The following is a 16,738-nucleotide window of genomic DNA, read 5'->3' as shown; positions in this document are numbered from 1 at the left end:
ATACCTGACCTATCACATTTCATTAGATAGGAATGCCAACCTTTTCGAGGGCAGAAGGTCGACTCCGAGTGCGCGCAGTGATGGAGAGAGCCTTTTTTTAATGTTGTGCAGATTATCTTGGCTACCACTATGATCTCATCTGGGATGGTTACAGACATCTAGGACCCCCGCTCTACTAGTTCAGTGCCCAGGTTTGTCCTTTTTTTCTAGGACCATCTTAAGGTAAACTTCGACGGTGATGCCTCGGTTGATGGAGCTTATGGAGGTATGGGTTTTGTGATTAAGGATCGCGCCTCCAGGTTGATCGCTGTAGGGGACAACGTACTTTTGGTTTGACTGCTATTGAGGCGGAGCTTATAGCAGTCTGGAAGGGTATCACATTTGCTAGACGCATATTCAGTGCGGACAGTGTATGTCTTGAGGGGGACTCCGCCATGGTGATTGACTGGAGTATGGATACGGGGCGAGAACCGGTATGAAGATGGTCATCCGCTGGTTCGTGAGATCCACAAATTGGCGAGGGATTTGGGCTTCTTTTAGGCTGCTCATGGGTATCGGAAGGCAAATAGAACCGCTAACTGGGTCGCTTCCTTTATTGCCCAATACTCCAGAGAGATTCTTTGACCGGTTATACTTACATTAGAGCTATATGAGCAGTTATTGTACCAAAAAAAAAAAAATCTAGTAGATTCGCGCTAGTCTTTCGGGAGCCCGTCAACCAACAGGACCTGAACCGACTTCCATATTAGTATCGTCCAAATCCAGTTTACTATGAGGTCCACGCGCCCAGCAGCTTCGGGTCCCATCACAGCAAGGATGGGGCCCAATAGTCTGAGCCGTCAATACTTTACCATGACCTGGGTGCAAGTTCCACAAAAGCGACCTCATACTCTTATCCTTAAAATATCTCCCTCTCTCCCTCCCTCCCTCCCTCCATTAGACTTATTGGAATTGTTACCATTATTAATGAATGTTAAATTTATTGTCTAGAATTGGCTTATATTTATCCGTTAGTGCTTAAAATGCCCGAGTCATCAAGGTTGCAAATGATTCAAGCTGCTCATCGAATCAGCTTATTTGAGACAGGCTTTGGCTTGTTGAAAAATAAAATGAGTCCACACAATTTTGGAGCCTGAATAAATATGGATAATTGGAATTAAAAGAAGCTCGGTTCTGTTTGGTTTTAATTTTTGTATGATTTTTCAGTAATGTTATAGTCACACAATAGGAAAAACCAAAAAAAATAAAAACGAAAATGACGGGCTTTGGGTCAACTTCCTTGTGGACATGGTGTTGTCAGATGCACTGCAAGTGGACTAAACAAAGCTTCATATCCTTCCACCTCGAGATGCAAACAACTGGTTTGGCATGTAAGAAAAGTAAAAAAAAATATTCAAATCATATCATATTCTTTGGAAGCATTCGTCCAACCTCAGGCCCCATCCATGACAGCGACGTCAAATGTCCGGACTATTCGACGGCATTACTCTGAAAGCAAAGCATACCTATAGAAAGGCCACAATGGCCTTTTTTGTTATAAATCATTCTGAAGATTTTTTCGACCGATAAAAAAGACCTATCTAGGAGGTTTTGTAACTTATTATATTTAAAGTTTTTTAGATGTATTTGTATTAGAATTGTATGAATGAATTGAACCAAATATCAAACAATGGCTTCCTCTTGTCTCCTCCACCACCACCTCCTCCGGCTGTTCCTCCTCCAAATTATACTGCTAATAATTAGCACAACTTATGCTCAAACCATAGCCCACCGCCATGCTATAAGCTTGCCCTCCTCCCTCACTGCTCGGACCGGCCAAACCACCGCCTGGCTCTCACCTTCTCGCGACTTCGCCTTCGGATTTCGGCCCCTGGAAGCTGACGGCACCCACTTTCTCCTCGCCATCTGGTTCGACAAGATAGATAACAAAACTGTTGTTTGGTGTGCAAACGCGACCAAACCGGTTCAAGATGGAGCCACAGTGGAGCTGGCCGCCGACGGGCAGTTCTCGCTCACGGATCATGACGGCCAAGAGGTGTGGAATGCCGGAATTAACGTCAATGTTTCATATGCTGCCATGCTTAATAGCGGCAACTTCATTATAGCAAGCAGCGACAATTCGGTCCGGTGGAAAAGCTTCGACCACCCCTCGGATACCATCTTGCCCTCGCAAGTATTGGGTGCAGGCAACGGGCTCCGGTCCCGTCTAATGGACACCGATTACTCCTCCGGACGGTTCAAGCTCAGCGTTCAAAGCGACGGAAATCTAACGTTTTATCCGGTCAATATCATGACCGGCTATGAATATGATCCTTACTGGGCTACCAACACTACTGGAAATGGATCACGGCTCGTCTTCAACGAGTCCACCGGAACCATCTACTTGGCTCTAAATAACACCAACATCAATCTCTTGCCAGAGAGGATATACCCCATGAAAGATTTCTATCAGAGGGCGACCCTCGATTTCGATGGGGTCTTCAGGCTATATATCTACCCAAAGAATAATGCGAAGAGTGGTGCCGGCTGGCCTGCGATGGCTTTCCGGCCTCCAGACATCTGCCGGAATCTCACCTCCAAGACTGGCAGCGGTGCATGTGGGTTCAATAGCTACTGTATATCAGGTGTTGGGATTCAGAGTGTGAATTGCGTGTGCCCGCCCGACTATTCTTTCCGGGATCCAAACAGAAAGTACAAAGGGTGTGCTACAAATTTTGCACCCCAGAACTGCAAGGGGAAGTTCACGTTGACAGAGATGACCAATGTCGATTGGCCTCTATCTGCCTACGAGCACTTGTCTCCCATAGATGAGGACAGATGTAGAAGAGAATGCTTGGGTGATTGCAACTGTGCGGTAGCCATTTACCAGCATGAAGGTCGTAATTGTTGGAAGAAAAGGCTCCCTCTCTCCAATGGTAAGATGGGCGACTACGTGGACCGAAAAGCTTTCGTCAAAGTACCCATAGGTAAGTTTACCTCGTGCATTCCTGCTGAATTTTCCTCCCGGACCACCAATTACTGATCCACGTACGGCTACCGAAAGCTCATATTCACAGGGATGTTGTTGGGTTCATTCCAGGGCAAATTTTCAATAGTGCCTTCAGCAATTCAAGAATATAGTTGTTCTTTTTTTATTCTTTTCTTTTGCTTTTGTTTTCATGTTTTTTTTTAGCAAAGTGCTTATTACTAACCAAGTCGTCTCAAGATTTTTTTTTCTTTTTTGCTTTTGATAATAAAGTCAATCGTTTGATCATCACTATGGTAAATCTTCTACTTTTTATTTGTACCTTAATAACAGATGATGCCAAGTTATTGTAATATTGTTCATATTTAAATACATGCATACCTACGCACACCACGCTTGCATGTTTCCGCGTGTTTGTATGGACTATAGATTTAGGTGGAGTCTTGCATAGCTCGTTTTCCTTTTCTCCGCATTTTAAAAATTTGAGTTTAAAATTTAAGAAACATGACTCAGGTGAGAACCCTGATTTTAAGGAACTGTTATGCAGATTCAACAAAGGGTGATTTTGGTAAGAAGAAGATTGTCATGGTGACGACCTTGGTGCCGATTCTCCTCCTATTGGTATGCCTTAGTCTATTTTTATGGAAGAAGAACAGAAAACAAGGTAAAATTTTTTACTTCACTTTTAAAAATTCAAATGTTTATAATTACTAGATGTTGCTGGAAATTGGACCCGGGGGTGACCACTGGCTGAGAAGGAAGAGCTCCGGTTGGTGGCGCATCGGCGGGCGGCGTCCTCCAGGGATCTGCAAAAAGCCGGTGGCCGGGATTTCCGGCGCCAGCCCTCCGATGCTTAAGTCAGAGGGGGCTTAGTTTGGAGAAGGTGATGAATATATATTGTCACTGAAAATCAGTAGAGGGGGGCCCCTTTCAAGGGGAAGGAGTTCCCCTTTTATAGGAGGGGTATAGGGTTACCTGAGACGTGACTGGGCGAATCAGTAGGTTATCGTCATGATGAGGCGTGATCGTGCGCATTAATGAGTTGCCGTGGGCGACCGAATGGGATGGAGTGGCGCATTAATGAGTTGCCGTGGACGACTAAACGAGATGGAGTGAGTCAACAAGTTGCCGTAGATGGCCTGAGATTTTGAGTAAGCTGGAGGTCTGGAGAGATCATGCGCATTTAATTGCTGTCAGTCGCTCAGGCGGAGATCGCGGGATTATATCCCGGTCGAGAAGAGGAGGAGCTTAATTCTTGGTGGAGGGGAGAAGTTTGCTTCACCCCCTGATCGGGCCTTCTTTGGACTGGGGGTCGATCGGGCTTAGTTTGACCGAGACCGGGGCCGCGAGGCTGTGTGCTCGGAGATCGAGCGCCCTTGAAGTCGGACGTCTTGGGGTCGGGTGCCTCGAGGTCGGGCGCCTCGAGGTCGAACGCCTCGAGGTCGGGCGCCTTGAGAGCTGCCGCCGTCGTGCCCGCTATCACATGCTGCCGCGTATCCATGTGTTTTGGGGACCCCATTTTTTCCCCCAACACTAGGAATTGGCATCAATGTTCAAATGCTCTTGTGGATGTCTATATGGTAGTTTCAGCATTTAAAAGAAAATTGATAGATTAATTTTCTGCAAAATAGTGAAATATCTTAGTATACACCCCCCATCTAACAGGTGATTTAATATCATGTATTGTTGCAGTCTATATACAATAAGGTGGCATCATTCATGTATCAATTAGAAAAAATTAGTGATGGGTTGTCTTACCAAAGTGCATCAACTAACCATTTTAAGATATAAGATGCCCATACGGCATCAGCCTTTAGTAACGTAAATCAATTAAATTTCAATTACTAGCAATTCACATTAGCCTTCGTCTTCTAAGCGAGATAGTTTAATTTGGGTATACCTACTCTGCATAACCCATCAGGAGAGTATTCTTCTAAAATTGGTATACAGGGCATGCTATATGCAGTGTACACTATTAATAAGCAAGGAAAAAGTTACTCTCGTCTGATCGTACAAATGAATATCTTAATCTAAAAGTTAATATGAAGTTGTGCCCTATGTAATTCTGAAGAAGTATAGTACAGAAGGCTAGTTTTTTTTTTTTAGTTTAAAAACATCTTCTTATGTTGTAGATGTTATCTGATTAATTTATCATTATATTCACGAGGTTTTCTTGCTTATACATTATAGTTCTTTTTTACTTTTCACAAGTTGTCTCGTGGATCTATTGATCAACATTTTGTAATTGTAAACTGGGCAATGTCGTACTGGTCGTATCCCTCCTCCATGTGGTGTAGTTTCCAGGTTCAAGCCTTGTGAGGTGAATCTCTAAGACCCGGATATGAAGATTACATCATCCGGGCCTTCTCACTCTCTCTAAAGGAATTCAATATTTCCTAAGCATATATAGCATCGCATATTGAATACGTACCTATCACCTATGTCAATCGTTGAAGCCTTCTCGACAATTAAGGGTCCTCCGTAAACAAGTATTTAAAGTATAACAGCTTCCATTCAAAGGCAAAAATATTTCGTCCATTTATATATTATCGTTTACAAGATTGTAGTACCATAACATAGAATCCAAGGTAATACTAGATTTTGTGTGCATGCTAATTGGGCTAGCTAGGGGTGTAAATGGGTCAAGTAGACTCGTGATCCGATCCGATTAAACATAATCCGATCCATTTTAAAGGATCCGTGGGACTGGGTTGGGTTCTAAAATTGGACCTGTTTTATTTTCGGGACCGAATTTGGATTTTCTGAATTCTAGCCCGACCCAATCCGACCCGACCCAATCCATTTAAAATTTGTATAATACTAGATTTCATGTGCATAGGGCACATGCACATGTCAATATATGCCTATATATGGTGGCATTTCATCTGTAACTTCTTTTAGGTCCAAAAATTCAATGATGCCTATGCTCTTGTCCATATATGGTAGTTTTCAATTAATTAGAAAAAATTTTCATGTTTTTGTTGCAAATTTTTACTCCATTTAAATTATGTAACCAAAATTGGAGTATAAGTACTTTGATCAATTTTCTAATTGTTGACTTGGTTATTTTTGAAGTTCCCACGTTAGGTGTACCAATTATCTCCTCCAAAAAAAGTAAAGGAATGGAAGTGGAATTGAATTTATTTGACATGTTTACAATTGAAAGTGCCACTGATAATTTCTCAGTTAACAATAAACTTGGAGAGGGTGGCTTTGGCCCAGTTCATAAGGTAATCATCTCCTTGTATGACATTTTTTTCCTTCATTATACATTTAATTAACAAATTTTTCTTTGTAAATTAAATCTTTAAGATAGCAAATTTCAGGGTCAATTGGAAGATGGACAAGAGATTGCAGTTAAGAGGTTGTCCAAGCATTCTGTGCAGGGTGTGACAGAGTTCAAAAATGAGCTTATGTTAATTGCTAAACTGCAGCACAAAAATCTCGTTCGGATTCTTGGTTGCTGCATTCATGGAGATGAAAGAATGTTGATCTATGAGTACATGCAAAATAAGAGCTTGGATGCCTTCATTTTTGGTACGTATATGATTTTACTCCTTTATACACTTCTTAGCACTGCAAAGTTGATTGCATGTTGAACTAAATTGAGCGTGACATATCCTGTGGATGTACCGTACAATAAAAAAAGAAGATAATGATGAGGTAATTTGAATTTGATAATAATTAAGAATAGACCTATCTTATCAATTGAATGAGTTCAAAATTGGAAGTAGGAGGTGTTTTTCACCTTTTAATTTCAAGAATACGGAGACCGTGTCAAGCGAGCACCAGGAACTTTTACGAGGTTTGCATTCTCCAACAACCCAATATAGCTTAATTGTACCCTAAATGCTGATAATTACATAAAAAGCTAGGAACATAATAATATTTTTTCATAAATGTATGCATGTAATATGAAGTTCTAATCTTTTAGAATGATGAAACTCTTTGACAATCTTGCAACAAATATTGACATGACTCCAATTTTTCTCCTTTTTAGGAAAATTTGGACATCAAATTGTCTAAAACTCTTTTTAGTTACACCCTAAAATGTTAGCTACATTAATTTAAATTAGAATCTTGACATACAAAAATTAATGTTAGTTAAAGAAAAACTGTATACATCCAATAACCGTATCTATCAGACTTCTCGAGTCATCCCTCATTTTACATCAAGACCTCAAACTAGAAGAAGTAGCTTTTCCTGAACAAATTTTGTTATATCTGCCACTCATATGAATGATCAAATAGATTACTTTATAATGATCAACTTGTTAAATTGGAATTTTGGTGTTATTATTGCAATCCTAATATAGAATAAAATGCTGGACCAGATAAAAAACAAGGGGCATTGCTGAATTGGCAAAAGCGTCTCGACATTATTATAGGAATCGCTCGAGGTCTTCTTTACCTTCACCAAGACTCAAGGTTAACAATAATTCACAGGGACCTCAAGGCTAGCAACATTTTGCTTGATAAGGACATAATCCGAAAATTTCGGACTTTGGCACTGCAAGAATTTTCAAAGGAGATCAAAATCAAGAGAAAACAATGATGGTGATTGGAACATTGTGAGCATATCAATGCAATTGTATCTATGTGTTACCCTCATTAAATAATTTACTGAAGTGCTAATTAATGGCATGCAGTGGATACATGGCTCCAGAGTATGCTACCGATGGCACCTTTTCAGTGAAATCTGATGTTTTCAGTTTTGGAGTTCTAATATTAGAGATCTTAAGTGGTAAGAAAAATAGAATGGTGTATCAATCAGGATATTCTACGAACCTTATAGGTCATGTAAGTATTCATTCAAATGCTATAGTGCTCCTTGTTCTTCATATTATTGTCGATGCTGAAATTTCATTTTTATATGTATTTGGCCTTTTATAGGTGTGGAGACTATGGGTGGAAGGTAGATGCATGGAGCTACTCGATGAAGATATGGGATGTTCATATCCTATATCTAAGTTGCTCCGATGTATACAAGTTGGATTGTTGTGCATGCAAGAAGGAAGCGAAGAAAGGCCAACAATGGCAGAGGTGGTTCTGATGTTGAGCAATGAAGGCGTGGCACTACGAGAACCTAAACGGCCTGGTTTCTGCATAGAAATGCCTCTAAGAGGACAAAATTCATCTTCCTGGGAACAATATTCAGTTACACCAAACGAAGTCACAATTACAATGCCTGAAGGCCGATAAGGCACTCATCAAAATAAGCATTTCTTTCTCTATGGGCAATTTACAGACTTTAGTTATTTACAGATAAGCTTATTTTATTGTAGAGGTGGACTATGATAGCACTATTTGAATCTTAAATTGCAGGATTTGCTTTCATCTGCAGAAAAGGAGTGTAAAAGCCTAATTTCTCCCTTGCTCTATAGTTTCTTGTGAATGCGATGAGCGAACATTTGAAGCTTGTAATAGAGGGAGAAGTGTACTAGATACTTGTTTTCTATAGAACTCTTCTAAATGAAACTCTCCATCAGTAACCTGTATAATTGACTAATCATTGTATGTCCCCTCTTTTTTATGTATAGTATTAGTTGATGTATATGTACTTATAGGTAGTCAACTATGGTTAGCTACAACATCCTTGAATATAGCATTTGCAATACAATATGATTATCAACTTTTAGTTGGAGTTTGCAGCTCCATCCATCTATGGGACCTCAATCACCATAATGCGTAGATGTTGGAATTATAGGATCTTGGAAACTTTTGCAATCCATGCTAATTCTCCTTTTCCTATTTTCCTCTTTGAGACTGACTTTAAGACTTTCTTGTTTTATTTCTTGGTCGTGGTAAGAAACATTGAATATTAGATCTAATACGAATTTTCCTTTTTATTCATGTGAATAAATTATCCCTAAATATATGGCTGGTTCGTCCCCACGATAGATCTTTTGCTTGTGCTCTGTGAGGCTGCAAAACTTCCTGCTCAATGATAGCTAGGAGTGAAATATGAATGCAAGGGTGCAGCATGTTCTTGTCGCAGATTGAAATTAAGGTCATGATCTGACGGTTCATCGTCATGCTTTTGTGGAAATGTCATTATCGGCCTCCTTTTTCCATGTGTAAGTATTTTGCACAAATTGATAGCCACCCTTTGGTAGGCTGGGATTACAACTTTTAATCATGTTGACTGGGACTTTAACACCCGGATCAGGCTTCAATATCTCTCTAACTCGATCCAGGTTCCTCCCCTACTTAAATAGTTCTGAAAAAACTAATTAACAACACCCAACTTCTCCTATTCTTTCATCTCTTTGATTTTCCATCGCCCCTGTTGCAGTCCTCCATTGACCCTCGTCCCTCCCACCATCCACAGCCCCTCCTGCCCTCGTCCGCAGCCCCTTTCCCTGGCTCGCCCCACTCGCATTGTCCAAGAAAGTTGGTGGAGGAAATATGATTGGAATCTGCGGAAAGGCATGTTTGCCTCCCCCCTTGATAGATTCTCCTATACGACCTTCCTATTCACCAAACCACAGTCCCCATACTGCACACCGTATCTATTGCTCCCTCTCCCTGCTCATTTTTTCAACTTCCTCCATATAAAAGCCCTCTGGTCTCATTTAAAATAGCAAAGATTTGAAAAGAAGCATCAAACCATTCTAATATCCAAAGTAATAGTTATAAAGGAAACAATTGTTGCTATTTACCTAGCTCAACGGCTGGCTAGATTTTTCTTGGACCAGTAATAGTAATCATTTTAATGGGTAATAATTCATTAATTACTATATAAATATAACAATGTTACTTATTCTTTTGGTAAAGCAATGTTACTCATTGAAGACACTACTAGGGACATTAAAAAAAAAAATTATTGCTGATATGGAGTTTGAAGTTTGGAGAGATTACTTTAACTAGCTGGTACATGACAGAAGCGGCCAAGGAATGGTTGTTATTTACATTCTTTGTTGTTATAAATATACTAAGAAAGGCCACCAAAAGCCATTATAACTGCAGTTATGTTACACTTCGGGCCAAGTATTTGAAAGAGACTGGTCGCTTCGCCCCAGTCTTTGGTGAGTCCGACCCTGAACCTACCACATTAGTATCGTCCAAATCTAGTTTACTCTGAGGTCTACACGCCCGGCAGTCCCGGGTCCCATCACAGCTGGCATGGGGCCCAATAGTCTGAACCGTCAATACTTTGACCGGTCTTAGCTGACCTAGGTTCAAGTTCCACAAAAGCGACCTCATACTCTTATTCTTAAAATCTCTCTCTCTCTCTCTCTCTCTCTCTCTCTTTCCATACACTATTCCATTAGAGTTATTGGAATTGTTACCATTGTTAATGAATGTTAAATTTATTGTCTGGAATTGGCATACATTTACCCGTTAGTGCTTGAAAATGCCCGAGTCATCAAGGTTGCAAACGTGGAATTAAAACATTCGAATTGAAAACAATGGCATCCTCTTGTCTCCTCCGCCACCACCTCCTCCGGCCGCTGCTCCTCCAAATTATACTGCTAATAATTAGCACAACTTGCGCTCAAACCATAACCCACCGCCATATTATAAGCTTGCGCTCCTCCCTCACTGCTCGGACCGGCCAAACCACCGCCTGGCTCTCACCTTCTCGCGACTTCGCCTTCGGATTTCGGCCCCTGGAAGCTGACGGCACCCACTTTCTCCTCGCCATCTGGTTCGACAAGACAGATAACAAAATTGTTGTTTGGTGTGCAAACGGGAACAAACCGGTTCAAGTTGGAGCCACAGTGGAGCTCGCCGCCGACGGGCAGCTCTCGCTCACGGATCATGACGGCCAAGAGGTGTGGAATGCCGGAATTAACGTCACTGTTGCATATGCTGCCATGCTTAATAGCGGCAACTTCATTGTAGCAAGCAGCGACGGTTCGGTCCGATGGCAAAGCTTCGACCACCCCTCGGACACCATCTTGCCCTCCCAAGTACTGGGTGCAGGCAAGGGGCTCCGGTCCCGTCTAATGGACACCGATTACTCCTCCGGACGGTTCAAGCTCAGCGTTCAAAGCGACGGAAATCTAACCTTTTATCCGGTCAATATCATGACCGGCTATGAATATGATCCTTACTGGGCTACCAACACCCCTGGAAATGGATCACGGCTCGTCTTCAACGAGTCCACCGGAACAATCTACTTGGCCCTAAATAACACCAACATCAATCTCTTGCCAGAGAGGATATACTCCATGAAAGATTTCTATCAGAGGGCGACCCTCGATTTCGATGGGGTCTTCAGGTGATATATCTACCCAAAGAATGCGAAGAGCGGTGCCGGCTGGACTGCGATGGGTTTCCAGCCTCCAGACATCTGCCGGAATCTCACCTCCAAGATTGGCAGCGGTGCATGTGGGTTCAATAGCTACTGTATATCCGGTGGTGGGAATCAGAGTGTGAATTGCGTGTGCCCGCCCGACTATTCTTTCCAGGATCCAGATAGGAAGTACAAAGGGTGTGCTCCAAATTTTGCACCCCAGAGCTGCAAGGGGAAGTTCACGTTGAGGGAGATGAACAATGTCGATTGGCCCGGATCTGCCTACGAGCACCTGGCTCCTATAGATGAGGACAGATGCAAAACAGGATGCTTGGGCGATTGCAACTGTGCGGTAGCCATTTACCAGTATGAAGGTCGTAATTGTTGGAAGAAAAGGCTCCCTCTCTCCAATGGTAAGATGGGCGACTACGTGGACCGAAAAGCTTTCGTCAAAGTACCCATGGGTAAGTTTACCTCGTGCATTCCTGCTGAATTTTCCACCCGGACCACCAATTACTGATCCACGTACGGCCACCGTAAGCTCATATCCATAGGGATGTTGTTGGGTTCATTTCAGGGCAAATTTTCAATATTGCTTTCAGCAATTCAAGAATATAGTTGTTCTTTTTTTATTTTTTTCTTTGTTTTTCTTTCCTTGCTTTTTTTTTTTTTTTTAGCAAAGCGCTTATTACCAACCAAGTCGTCTCAAGATTTTTTTTTTCTTTTTTGCTTTTAATAATAAAGTCAATCGTTTGATCATCACTATGGTAAACCTTCTGCTTTTTATTTGTACGTTGATAACAGATGATTCCAAGTTTTTGTAATATTGTTCATATTTAAATACATGCATACCTACGCACACCACGCATGCATGTTTCCGCGTGTTTGTATGGACTATAGATTCAGGTGGAGACTTGCATAGCTCGTTTTACTTTTTTCCGCCTTATAAAAATTTGAGTTTAAAATTTAAGAAACATAACTCAGGTGAGAACCCTGATTTTAAGGAAATGTTATGCAGATTCAACAAAGGATGATTTTGGTAAGAAGAAGATTGTCATAGTGACAACCTTGGTGCCGATTCTCCTCCTATTGGTATGCCTTTGTCTATTTTTATGGAAGAAGAACAGAAAACAAGGTAAAATTTTTTACTTTACTTTTAAAAATTCAAATGTTTATAATTACTAGGAATCGGCATCGATGCTCCTATTCAAATGCTCTTGTGGATGTCTATATGGTGGTTTCAGTATTTAAAAGAAAATTGATAGATTAATTTTCTGCAAAATAGTGAAATATGGTAGTATACACCCCTCATCTAACAGGTGATTTAATAACATGTAGTGTTGCAGCATATATACAATAAGATGGCATCATTCATGTATCAATTAGAAAAAAATAGTGATGGGTTGTGTTGCTGGAAATTGGACCCGGGGGCAATCTTCGGTCGAGGAGAGGGAGCGGGAGGTGGTTACTCACGGTGGGGCGGTGGTTCGTCGACGGGCGGCGTCCTCCGTCTGGGGCGATCGGCGAGAAGGAGCGGCTGATTCCCGCGGCTGGGCGACGATCCGACAGTGGGCGGCGTCCTCCGTCTGGGTGCCTGCACACGAGCCGGTGGCCGGGTCTCCCGGCGCCGGCCCTCCGACGCTCAAGTCAGGGAGGGGGCAAATCGTGTAGAGTAGAGGTAAACGGTGCGTGTCTTCAGTATCGATTTTCCAACCCCCTTTTATAGACCGGGGGTCGGTTTACCTGCGATGTAACGGGGCGAAGCCGTAGTACGGCTCGGCATGTCGTTCAGGTCGGCGCTTGGTCAGGCGAATAATTGCACTGATGTCGGCGATGAGGGCGTTGTACAACCCGAACTAGCACGCTACCAGGCGAATTTATTGCATCAGTGTCGGAGGTATGGCCGAGATCAGAGACTTATCACAGTTGACTAGACTCTGCTGGGCTTATTTGCCGCGGAGAGCTGGGAGTCCGTAGATGACAGGAGTCACGTGCATTAATTGTTGAGTGAGCCGGAGATCCACATTTATTGTGGAGTAAGCCGGAGATCCGCATTTATTGTGGAGTAAGCCGGAGATCCGCATTCATTGTGGAGTAAGCTGGAGATCCATATTTATTGTGGAGTGTGCCGGAGGATCACAGCGGTCATGCGCAATAAATGCCGGAGGGGCGTCATAGTACGGTCTCTGGCCGGACCTCGGAGACGTATAGCCGTAGTAGGTGGCTGACAAAAGTAGGCCTCGGGCATTGGGGTTTCTCTTAGGTCGGAGGTTCCGAGTTCGGGTGCCGACTTCGGCCTTCCAGGGTCGACGATTGTGCGGCTTCTTTGGGGCATTCGTGTCATTTGGGGGAAAAACCTTATTCCCCCAACACTACCCCCCGACTTCCGAGTTCGAGCGGCTTGTGGGCTCGGACGTAGGAAGTAAAGTCCATCGTTAAAGTTGGGGGGCGAACTTCGTCCGCACCCTCATGTTTCTTGGAATTTTCGTGGTAGGACCTGCGCCCTTGGGCGTTTCGAGGTTACTTTGTTCGGCGAATTAATGATGGGGTCCATATCCCTACGTCTTTCAAGGCGACTATAGCGGGGGCGGTGTCTCTTGGATTACCGAGGTTGGTTTGTGAGGCGGACCCAGGATGAGGGTCCTCGGGTTCGACGGGGTGGCGCCTCGGCCCCACAATCGAGAATTCCCGCTCATCAATGAGCGTGCCATTTTGGGTTTCAAAACGGACACGCGGCATGACCAGGGGTCGGACGCTTCCGATTTCGTGTTACCGGGTCATAATTTCGGAGGAGTGGAGGCCACACCGGGGCTCCACGTGTCCCAGATTTTATTAAACGAGGGGAGCGGGGGTGCCGTCCGCTCATTCTTCGAGGCGATGGGGTCCTGTGGACCCATAATGAGGTCCCGAGATCCGATGGGACAACACTTTGATTTCGTATTCGATTTATTGATCCGGAGTGGATGCAGTGCCTCGGCCTCAGAGGTCGCCACGTGGCGCAGCCCGATCGGGGGATGGGAACCGACCCCATCGATCTGGGCCGTCAGGGGGGTCTATATAAACCCCACGAGTCTGCCCTAAAGGTCTTGTTTGGCTTCCCCTCATTTTCGTCGTCTTTTTTCCCTTGTTTTCTCCCTCAACCGAATTTTGCCGGCGGTGCTCGGAGCAATTTCTGGCAATGTCCAGTAGGTTTTCTTCCTGTTTTCTCTAGAGTTTCCTCTTTTCTTCTCCTTGCCAACTTCCATTTTCTGCTCTTAATTTTTACTCCATTCTTCTGTGAGAATGAGTCTCGGTCCCGAAGAAGTTGGGTCGAATATGTCAGAGGAGGAACTGGAGACAATCCGCTCCCGTTTCTTCTTCCAGCCCGGGTTTCGTCTTGAAACCGCAGGGCCGGGGGACAGGGTGACGCAGCCGCCCCCAGGTCGGATCGCGGTTTACCGCGAGACACTCTGGGCGGGCCTGCGTTTTCCCACCCATGAGTTCGTGAGCAGCTTGCTGGCCGAGTACCAGCTCGTCCCGGCGCAGTTGGCTCCGAACTCATGGAGGACCATAATCGGGTTTTTGTCCCTGTGCCTCGGGCACGGGATCCCGATCACGGTAGGCCTTTTCCGCCGGTGTTTTCTGTTAAAGAAGAACCCGGCGGACGCAGGGTGGCTATATTTCGCCTTTCGGGGCGGTATGTCACTCTTCCGGGGCGCCCCTTCCTCGATCCACGAGTGGAAGGTGAAGTTTTTCTTCCTGGCGTCCGCGGCGCCTTGGGGGTTTGAGCCGAGGTGGGGACACCCACGGCTGAAGGCCCTCAACAGACTCTCCGAGCCCACGGGGAGGGAGCTGAGGATCCTAGACTCTGTGCGAGCCCTCGGGAGGGGCAACGACCTGACCGAGCTCCTGCGGGAGGGCGCCCTGGCGAGCGTGGGTCTGAGCTCGGCGCGCCCCGAGGGTAAGGGCGGCTACGTTATTTTCATTCTTTGTCTTTCGCTTTTACTGCCACTGGCCTGACACTTAACAAAATTTTTGATTTCAGATATTTCCCGCATGCCGACCAGCAACACGTCGCTTTTTTCCCGCCTGAGGAGGCGGGAGGCCGAGGCCGGGGGGGCTAATCCCCAGCCTCGGAGGAGGGCGAGGACGGACGGCGCTTCCTCGTCGGCCGGGATGAGTGGCCCCGAGGCGGGGGCCCCTGCGGCCGACCCGAGGCGGGAGCGGGTGGTCAGTGGTGCGAGCCCATCGGCCCCTCCTTGCCCTGCCCCCCTTGCCCAGCGGGGGGAATCATTCGTGGCCCGGCCGCAGCAGCCAGGACCCGGGCCTGCCCGAGGCCCCGAGGCGAGCGGCTCCGGGACCTCGGGTCCGATCGTGCCGAGCTCTTCCCGAGCTTTCCGAGAAGAGTCGGTTGAGCCAGACTCTTCCGTTCCTGAGGGGAGCTCGGCCCTTCAGGACGCCGAGGTCGCACGCTCCATGTTGCGGCGTGCAGTGCTCCCAGCGGACCGGGCCGCGTTCCGGGGGATTTCGCTGGAGGAGGTCGCCGGCAGTGCTTACTGCAGCACCGCCCGGGTAAGTTCCCTTCTTAATTTTCCTGAGTTATTAGCGTGCATACGTGCCTTTCAACTCACAATACCCTCGCTTCTTCTTTTTTTCCTTTTTTTTTTTTTTTTCAGCATATTCTCGAGCTCGACACCATGGCGTTCCTCGCCCACGGGTATCGAGAAGAAGTTCGGCAGCTCGGCCAGCAGCTGGAGCCGGCCAAGAAAAGAATCGCCGAGCTAGAAGCGGTGTCGGCCGCGGCCGAGGCTCCGTGGGCGGCCACCGAGGCCGAGCGCCTTGCCGTGGTGGGGGCGCTTGAGGAGGAGAAGGCGGCTCACGCCATGACCAAGGCAGCCATGCGCGGCACGGAGGCGCGCTTGGGGGAGGTCCAGGCCAGGGTCGCGGCCCTCGAGTATGAGGAGAGGGCCCTTCGCCTCCGAATCGAGCAACTTGAGGCCCGGGAGAGGAGGGCTCTCGAACGAGCCGAGCACGCCGTGGAGCTCTTCAAAGAGTCGCAAGAGTTCCGCGACATGTTGGAGGAGGAGACGGTCGACGGTTTCCTTCGAGGCTTCGAGAACTTCCGAGAGCAGGTGCGCCTGTACTGCCCTCAGTATGACTTCTCGACGGTCCGTCCGAGGGAGGACCGGGGCTGGGGGTCTGACGTGCGAGCCCTTCCCACCATCCTGACATCCGAGGCGGGAATATATGAGCAAGACCCCGCCGAGCCTTCGACGAGGGTAGCCGAGGCGGACGGTGTCATGGAGGTGGCTCTGGCGGCCGAGACGGACGCTGTCCCGGAGGTGGTGCCCGAAGCTCCTGCTCCCGACCCCGAGCCTGTTCCGGAGGAAGGTCTTGAGGTCATCAATGTGCCGGACGACCCCCCGGATGTGGCTCCCGCCGCTTAGGACTTAGCGTATTTTTCTTTCTTTTTCATTGTATCCGAGGTCGGCCCTTGAGCGGCCGACTTCCAATTTTGTAATTGGCCTTCCGGCCCTTTGTTAATGAAAAAG

General features: G+C 45.8%; 1 pseudogene across 1 annotated transcript; it reads left to right on the top strand.

Moving 5' to 3' along the window:
- The first annotated feature begins 1,558 nt into the window (after positions 1-1,558).
- Positions 1,559-8,453, top strand: LOC120110555 (G-type lectin S-receptor-like serine/threonine-protein kinase LECRK3; annotated as a pseudogene). Its single transcript, XR_015967251.2, has 7 exons — positions 1,559-2,966; positions 3,513-3,629; positions 6,041-6,195; positions 6,292-6,502; positions 7,300-7,536; positions 7,615-7,765; positions 7,859-8,453. The product of XR_015967251.2 is annotated as a G-type lectin S-receptor-like serine/threonine-protein kinase LECRK3 (transcript).
- The last annotated feature ends 8,285 nt before the right edge of the window (positions 8,454-16,738 follow it).

Source organism: Phoenix dactylifera, chromosome 1 (genome assembly GCF_051530095.1).
Source record: "Phoenix dactylifera cultivar Ajwa chromosome 1, Ajwa_hap1_PhDact_Kaust_v1.1, whole genome shotgun sequence".
NCBI classification, from domain to species: domain Eukaryota; kingdom Viridiplantae; phylum Streptophyta; class Magnoliopsida; order Arecales; family Arecaceae; genus Phoenix; species Phoenix dactylifera.
This window is presented reverse-complemented; position numbering and strand designations above follow the sequence as displayed.